Raw genomic sequence first — 9319 nt, forward strand, 5'->3', positions numbered from 1 at the left:
TTTCATTTATTGTGGTGTTCATCATTGTTTGCTCTTTTGTTCTTCTAGGCCCTTGTTAAACGTTTCTTGTATTTTCTCCATTCTATTTCCAAGATTATGGATCATCTTTACTATCATTATTCTGAATTCTTTTTCAGGTAGACTGCCTATTTCCCCTTCATTTGTTAGGTCTGGTGGGGTTTTACCTTGCTCCTTCATCTGCTATGTGTTTCTCTGTCTTCTCATTTTGTTTAACTTACTGTGTTTGGGGTCTCCTTTTCTCAGGCTGCAGGTTTGTAGTTTCTGTTGTTTTTGGTGTCTTCCCCCAGTGGGTAAGGTTGGTTCAGTGGGTTGTGTAGGCTTCCTGGTGGAGGGGACTAGTGCCTGTGTTCTGGTGGATGAGGGTGGATCTTGTCTTTCTGGTTGGCAGGTGCACGCCTGGTGGTGTGTTTTGGGGTGTCTGTGACCTTATTATGATTTTAGGCAGCCTGTCTGCTAATGGATGGGGCTGTGTTCCCGTCTTGCTAGTTGTTCGGCATAGGGTGTCCAGCACTGTAACTTGCTGGTCATTGAGTGGAGCTGGGTCTTGGTGTTGAGATGGAGATCTCTGGGAGATTTTTGCCGTTTGATATTACATGGAGCTGGGAGGTCTCTGATGGACCAATGTCCTGAACTTGTCTCTCCCACCTCAGAGACACAGCCCTGATGCCAATTTTTCTTCCATTTACTTTGAGTGAATTATAGGCCCTCCCCACTCCAGTACTCACTAGGGTTTAAGCATGATCCTCTGCACATAATTTAAAAATCAAAACACCAACTGGCGGATTTAAGCAAACCCCCTATTTTTAGAACAGTATTAAAAAAAATGGCAGATTTTATTTTCGGCCACACAGCCGAGCAGCAACAGAGGAGGCTCCTGGGCATTCCTCCATCCTTCAGTGCAGAGCTGGGCTGACCATCTCCTTGCCTGCGCAGCTGCCTCTCCTCTGCTCATCTTTCAAATTTCCCTTTCTACAGGAAGTTTAGCTAGCCAACCATAGGCAAAGTTATTTTCCTTTATCTCTGTACACTATAGCATCTTTAAAAAATCTGTCTATATTGGTTTAATCCATGTCAAATGTAGTTTATAAAGGGAAAGGACAAGTACCTTTGTATAGAATATACAGACAAAGCATCAGTCCATGGGGTCCATAAGAGGGGCAGGGCAGACAACACTTTTCCCTGGGAACAGCAGCTCTAATATCAGGAAAGGTTCTCAGCTGAAGTCTGTGCAGCCAGGAGCACCCTCCTCCAGCCCCAATCTCAGCCCCTGCTTCAGCTGGGTTCCCATTTCCCATGCCTCCCCATTCCCTTAACCCCTGATGAAGAGCCCCAGGAGCTAAGGCTAAGAAGATCATGTCCTTAGGGCATGCGTCCCATGTTTGGGAGAAGAAATATACGCCACTGAACATGGAGCACATGGGAGATGGAAGGGACACCACAGTCCAGGGAGGGGGAGAGACAGGCATCCCAAGATGTGGAAGGACCTTGCCCCCAGCCAGACCTGAATACGGCACTGCTTCCAGGTGTTCTTAACAAAAGAAGAAACTCCTACAACCTAAGGGGAGGAGTTGTCCCATTTATACACAACATTGTAAACATATATGGTCCTGTTATTACATGTGCTTCAGTTTGGTGGTTGCATGTCTGTCTGTCCATCTGTCAGGCTGGTGGCTGGATCTCAGGAGCCTTGCTGGACTACCTCCCCTTCCTACTGCCCCCACCTTCCCACCCCGGGAATGGAACCTGGAACAGGTATGGTCCCACATCTTGGTGGGATCCGGCAGGCAGAGCCTGAGCCTCTGCCTCCACTCTGACTCCAGAGTCCTGTGTGTGTGCGTGTATGTACGTGGAGAACCTGTGTGCAAGTGTGTACAAGGGGGAGGTCACGTCACGGGGGGTGGGGTGCGGAGAGGGGGGCTGCTGGAGGCAAGGTCTGCCTGGGGTGGCTGGCTCACGAGTGGATTCTCCGTGGGTCTCTGGGCAGAGATTCTCGGCAACCAGGGTCTGCAGTCAGCACCCCTCACAGTGCACGTGCTAACCCTGGATGGTCTTCAGGGGCATCGAGTACGAGTCCATGCCGACGAGGCACTCGTAACGGTCCCCACAGGAGAGCCGCCGTCCAAGCTCCCTGACCCAGCAGGGCCTCAGACATGGTCACAGCTACATCTTTGGTCGCTATTTCTTGCCGGTCTTCTGCACGGCCTCCTGCGTGCCGCTCTCACTGCTGCTGGTAGAAGGCATCTCGTTCCTCGCCTGTTTAGAGAACTCGGGCGTGGTGCATGTGCTGGGAGGGCCGTGTAGGACTGCGCCCCGGAGGAATGTGCCTCTCTCCTCGGCTTCATCTGGCTCCTCGCCTGTGCAGGGGATGGCGTCAGCCTCTGTGTACCGTGGCTTCCCAAGCTCCAGAATGTCACCCACATCCACACCCAAGTCAGCATCCCTGTCCCGATTCTCTTGGCCGTGGTACGTGAGGAAGCCAGAGCCTGGAAAACCACCTCCCAGGAGAGTGGTGGCCCGCCTCCGCCTCCGCGGGCTCCACTCACGCCCCAGGGCGGTGCTGTTCTCATGCTCCACGTCCAGGGTATCAGTTGATCCAGGGCATCATTCGCAGCCATGCAGGAGCCTCTGCCCTTCGTCTTGCTTCCTCCGTTTCATTTTCCCAATCGGAGCATTCAGTAGGGTCTGCGGGAAGGCCTACTTCCTCCTTCCTGCCGGCACCCCCTCCCCGCCTGCTCCGTCATTGGTTCAGACACTCAGCATAGCCACCAGGGGGCTTCTCTAGCAGGACCCCGTGGCTGGGGATGCGGGCGGATGCCCCCTGGCTGCCTGGTGGCGGTGGCAGTCATGATGACTCCTCTATAGCATCTTGTATATGGTTCCATTAGGGATCTTAACCCATATTAATAGTTTATCTAGATACCTGTTTCCTCCCTACACCATGAACACCTGGAGGACAGGAAATGCACTTTATCTCTGTTTCTCTATTGCCTATAACATCCAGAGGCACAGAGGTCGGTCTTGATAAATAAACCCATGTTACTGAATAATGAAATTCACTTCAAAACTTAGGGTGAAGCAAAGGGTTGAATCTTTCAAATAAACCGGTGTATTTCCTTCTAATAATAATGAAGGATACATACCTCATTTTCTGTCAGAAACTCAGAGCAAACTTCTGGTGAGCATTTCTATAGCTCCTTGGTATTCCCTTGTTTGCTTGTAGCTGCCCTTGGTCCTATTTTAATCATCTTTGATCTTTTTTAAAAAAATAAATTTATTTATTTTTGGCTGTGTTGGGTCTTCATTGCTGCATGTGGGTTTTCTCTAGCTGCGGCAAGCGGGGGCTACTATTCGTTGTGGTGCATGGGCTTCTCATTGCAGTGGCTTCTCTTGTTGTGGAGCACGGGCTCTAGGTGCGCAGGCTTCAGTAGTTGTGGTGCCGTGGTCTAGAGTGCAGGCTCAGTAGTTGTGGCACACAGGCTTAGTTGCTCCGTGGCATGTGGGATCCTCCTGGACCAGGGCCCGTGTCCCCTGCATTGGCAGGCAGATTACCAACCACTGTGCCACCAGGGAGGTCCCATCATCTTCAGTCTTATGCTGCCTGTGTTTTATTATAAGCAATCCCAAGTGTTTTTAAAGATGTAAAGACCTAAATAAAAACCAAAGAACACCATGAGTCTGTGTTACCGACAAGGGCCCTTGGATCCTTTAATCAGTAGAAACTGATAAGAGGCCAGATGGGAATTTCAGGTAAGGCTTTATCGAGGCTACTTCTGTAGCTCCAAGGAGCAAAAACAAGAAACAGGTGTCCTTACTGTTCCCTGAGAGAAGTTCTGTGGGTCCTTAAATGGGGTAATAGAAGGGTCAGGTCCATGGGTCCACAGGAGGCCTACCTTAGGTGGTCTGCTCACCTCTGTGGTGGTGCTGAGTGCAGGAATCATGCCACAGTACCCTGCTTTTGCTCCTGGCACCTCAGAAATGGCAGTTGGTTTGTGGCCTTTTTGTATCCTACTGTTCATAATTACCCCAACCGCACATGCATGTAGTTATTTTTAGTCATTCATAGTTTCTTTGTATTTTGTTACTGGAGGAGATCTTTGTCCCGGTGCAAGCACTCTGGTAGAGAATCCCAGGTCCCAGCCTATCTCAGCTGGATTCAAGGGGTTGCCCTTAGCAGCATCTTGGGACCAGAAGGGAAGGGAACCAATGCCCTTAATGTTTCTGAAGGAGGGGAGAACATTCATATTTTAAAAAATCCATCAGAGTTAGAGAGGAATCTCCCTGAGCAATTTGTTAAGTCCTTAACTAGGACCAGTTTAATGAAAGGCATTGAGATTCTCTGACCTGCTGGGTGTGTTAGTAAATTATATAGTCAAATATGGAATATGTGATCCACATATTTTCCAGAAGGCTTTGAATTCCAACAATGCCTAAAACATTTACCAGCAATTTTTAGACTGTAAGGCAGTTTTTTAAAACTGTAAGGCAATTTTAAACTGGAAATACAATTGACTTTCTAAATGCTGAGGGGAAGAAAAAAACTAGTGAATTAGAAACTGAACTGAAGTCAATTCTCTAATCTTTATTTCTTCTTCTTACACCCATCTACTTATCCACATCTCCTATTTTCTCTCCCCACATGTTCCCTTTTCTATTACTCTAACTCTAACATGCAGCTTTCAGTTTTTAATACTTTTTTTGGAGTGACTCAGGAACACATGAGCTTTCTCTCCCTACTCCAGAAACTTCCACACCATTGCCTGTGAGCCCCATGGAAGCTTGAACTGCTTGATTCTTCATTTGCCTCCTAGTTTAGGACATGTGTGGCTCAGAGGAGCCAGAGAAAGAAGGGCCTTCATCTTCAAAGTTCCAAGATAATAATGTAATTATATGATGAATTCAAGTCTTTGAAAGTCTATGCCTGGAATCTAACTGCATCCTGAGTTCCCAAAAACCAAATTTGTGTCATCTGATCATTCTTTCATTCTATTCACCATGAAACTTTTCTCCTTGTCCCTCCTAGTCTGAAAAAACACTTGTTTAGCTTAAATATTACACAAGCGTGTTTCACTGGGCAGAAAGAGGAGTGCAGAGGTCAGGAGGGAGGGTCCTCTAAGGTAACTAAGAAGCTCCTTAGAGTTACCCATGTCTTTATTATAGAGCTGCCGTAGCTTTGATAGAAGTTACCTGCATGGCTGCAGGTACGACCCTACCTTTATAGACTAGCATGTCTTCTACTGCCTGGGACAGCCTGAAGGTCTTCCCATGACTTAACTACCTTCCTATACATTATATCTCAGGCCAGGGGAGAGTAAACTATAGCTCATGGGCCAAATTTTGTTTTGTTTTTTTTTTAAAATGACACTCCTGTTTAATGCTTTCAATGTTTAATTCTGATTTTATATTAACATTGTAACTCTTGCTTTTTTAATTTTTAATTTTTTAAAATAAATTTATTTATTTTAGGCTGTGTTGGGTCTTCGTTGCTGCGCGCAGGCTTTCTCTAGTTGTGGTGAGCAGGGGCTACTCTTCATTGCGGTGTGCGGGCTTCTCATTGTGGTGGATTCTCCTGTTGCAGAGCACAGGCCCTAGGTGCGTGGGCTTCAGTAGTTGTGGCTCGTAGGCTCAGTAGTTGTGGCTCGCAGGCTCTAGAGCACAGGCTCAATAGTTGTGGCACACGGGCTTAGTTGCTCTGCGGCATGTGGGATCTTCCCAGACCAGGGCTCGAACCCATGTCCCCTGCATTGGCAGGTGTATTCTTAACCACTGTGCCACCAAGGAAGCCCAAATTTTATGTTTTTATATGGTTTACAAATTAAGAATGGCTTTTACATTTTTAAATGGTTGACGAAAAAACTAAAAGAAGAATAATATTTTGTGACACATGAAAACTTAGGTGAAATTCCAATTTCGAAATATATATTTTTTACATATTGTCCACAGTCACTTTCATGCTACAATGGCAGAATTGAGCAGTTGTGACAGAGACTATGGACCTCACAAGGTCTAAGATATTTACTTGTTTGCTCTTTATAGAAAATACTTGCTGACTCTGTTTCTCTCTGCTCCTGTATTCCCTTGTCTGTGTAGGCTGTTTCTAAGTTGTTCCAGGACCACTTGGATGTATAGGACCATCCGTTCACTGTTTCCACCGGAAAAAAAACATTCCCATCAAATTTTTACATATATTTTGAGGATCTTCACTGAATTTTGGGGAAGGGACGTAGGAAGGGATCACATATTGCACATCTTGTCACTTCTCTTGCTATCGCACCTTTTTCTTCTTCTTCCTTTCCCCCCCTCTCCATCTGGCTTCACTGAGAATTTCCTCCAGGTCACTTCCACACACTCTGAGGTTCCCTGCAGGTCTCAGTATCTACCCCAGGCAGGCTTATTGAGGAGTGACTTCCAAACAAAGGTAGTACTGTCCCTGAAAAAGAATTCTAGTGAACATAATTTTCTCCATTTCATTACTATGGGAGAACAATAGTTCTGTAGAGATTTAGCTGAGGCTCAGAGCCTTTGCTAGGTGCTAATGACTTTGCTTTCTAAGACTCTTCAGCTGGATCTCAGTTGGATCCCAAAGTCTCTTCATGGACCACTTCGTCCACGCATTCTTTCCGACCTCAGATCTCTGGATGGTCTTTCAGCTTTAATCCTCTTGCCTGTATCAATGAAAGAAGAGATCAGAGGCTGTTCTTTCAGGCACTTTCAGCTACTTAAACCCATAATTATATAAGTCTGATTTTTAATGTACAATGCTTAGCAATTTCGTTTTTAATCAAAACATCACACTCAGAACTTTAGTTGGAATGGTGGGTCAGTGATCTATTGTTACATGGAAAGATTGCTTAGTGAGTAGCTGGGATTATTAAAATATACAGCAGTGTCAGAAATTCTGGCTGGAGTCCTGATTAAGAGTGATTAGAAGTTATTTATCAAACTCTTCTGAAAGCTATTCTTTGTTCTCCTCATCATGGTTTTAGAAGAGAGCTCTTCTTGGGAGTATAGTTACAGACAGTAAAATATGTATGTGAAATACATATTTTATTTAATAACATTTTATTTCTTTCAGCATATAGATAGAGAAATATAGGAAAAATATTTGCATATCACCATACATTTCTGATCAAGAAGGAGTCGTAAATTCTTCTCCAAACATGTTGGAATGATATAAAAAATATAAAAGACCCTATGTGGGCTCAAAATCTAGAGGAACATCTCTCTGGGCAGAAAATCAAAGGTGTGATTGAGGTTCAAAGTATAGGTTTTCTGGGCTTCGTGTAACATGTATATAGGGACTGTATAGGGCTCACTGTTTAATGTCCCCTGCTCTGGAAATGAGGCATAAAGAGGCTACTGTGGGCTTATGACTAATTTGTGAGCCTGAGGAGTTGGGATTCAGCCTCACCAATATCAACCGAGCAAGTCTCCCACTGGCTCAGTGACTGAACTGGATTTGTTATATTTCCCCAAATCACTCTCGGATAAGGACTTTGAATCATCAATATAAGTCCACCTGGGATGGAGAGGAGAGAGAGAGAGAAAGAGAGAGAAGGCAAAAGCTCCCATTCAACAAATCTGAGACTCAAATTCTACAACAAACGAAGCAACTTTAAGCCAAGAACGAAGGTAAAATAAATCAACAATCAGATGAAAAAATTAGTTTAGATAAAAATAATAACACAACAAATCCCAAAGCTATAAAGCAGATTGACAATTTTGACTATATAAAGATAAAAAGAAATTTGTATTGCAAAAGTCATTGCATTGATTGATGGCGACAGGATTTGATTGCTAAAGAAGACTCATAGGATCCCAAATGACAATGGCTTTCAAATCTACAGTTTATTTTAGGAAAATGATGTAATATAGCAACAACATTAAAATAAGGATATGCATCACAGCCAAGGGCAGCCTGGAGAGGCTAGGTGCAAACTTCAACCGTACTCTGTCTGGAGGGCTGTACCAGGATGTACTTTATCTCTCAGATCAGGAACCACTGATGTATGCACAAAATATCTCAGACCAGGGAGCCCCCAAAGGAGTCTCAGATGGGGCTTATTCTTACCTTGCTGGTCACTTAGACATATTCCTTCCATGTAAGAGCTTAAGTCAGAGCTCCTCTAGGAGTCTTAGTGAGGCTGGGTACAAATCATCAGTCTCACTGTTATCAATCAACAATGCTAACAAGCTGGTATAAACTACTATGCCAAAACTCACCTAAAACCCATGGTTTCAAAGCAACACTATTAATCAGTTCATTTCATTCCTTGATCAATGCTGTGGATGTGTTTCAGCCAAACAGTCCAGGCTAATTCCAGACCTACAGGAATTAATCCTTGCAACACAGCCACCATAAACAAAGTCAAAAGACAAGTGACAAACTAGGAAAATGAAGTGCAGTTTACATTGTAGAAAAAAAGGTAAATTTCCCTAATATATAAAGAATTTCTACAAATAAATATTGAAAAGACTATCAGCCCAATTGAAAAGTAGTCAAAGGATATGAAGAGACACCGTACAGAAATGAAAAAATTCTTAAACATAAGAAAATAAGAATACAAAAAAGTATTCAATCTTGTTCATGATAAAGAAATGCTTATTGAAACTACTGAAATGCCATTTCTCACTTATCATTGGCAAAGATCAGAAAGTTTGAGTACACATTGTGTTGGCAAGGCTATCAGCCAACCACTCTCCTCACAGCTGGTGAGTGAGTCCTTTCTTTCTTTCCTTCTTTCTTTCTCCCTTTCTCTCTCCCTTCCTTCCTTCCTCCCTCCCTCCCTTCTCTCTCTCTCTCTCTTTCTTTCTAAGATATTTTTGCTTGTTTATTTGATGTGGACCATTTCCAAAGTCTTTATTGAACTTGCTAAAATATTGTCTCTTTTTTTTGTTTTGGTCTTTTGGCCACGAGGCATGTGGGACCCTAGCTCCCCGACCAGGGATTGAACCTGCACCCCCTGAATTGGAAGGTGACGTCCCAACCACTGGACCACCAGGGAAGTCCCAAAGTGAGTCCTTTCTTGAAAGGGTATCTGAGAATCACATTTCATTGTCTACTACGGTAAGACAATTTTGATGGAGGATTTTTATATCCACAAGCCCTTACATCAGGAATGATTTTCTTAATGTATAAATCAGTGTCTTCCCATTGTACCCAGCCACCATCTTAATGTCTCTACTCCTTGTTCCTTGCATTCCAGGTATCTTTCACCTGGGATGCAAGAAATAACAATGCAAATAAAAATTGATATTATAAGGTAGTCTACCTAATTAAGGTAGTCTAACTAATGACTAA

The 9319-nt window shown here is 44.1% G+C and overlaps 1 pseudogene; it reads right to left on the minus strand.

Moving 5' to 3' along the window:
- Nucleotides 1-752: 752 nt before the first annotated feature.
- Nucleotides 753-2700, minus strand: LOC118894486 (annotated as a pseudogene).
- Between the last annotated feature and the right edge of the window lie 6619 nt (nucleotides 2701-9319).

This window comes from Balaenoptera musculus, chromosome 4 (assembly GCF_009873245.2).
Source record: "Balaenoptera musculus isolate JJ_BM4_2016_0621 chromosome 4, mBalMus1.pri.v3, whole genome shotgun sequence".
In the NCBI taxonomy this organism is placed as follows: domain Eukaryota; kingdom Metazoa; phylum Chordata; class Mammalia; order Artiodactyla; family Balaenopteridae; genus Balaenoptera; species Balaenoptera musculus.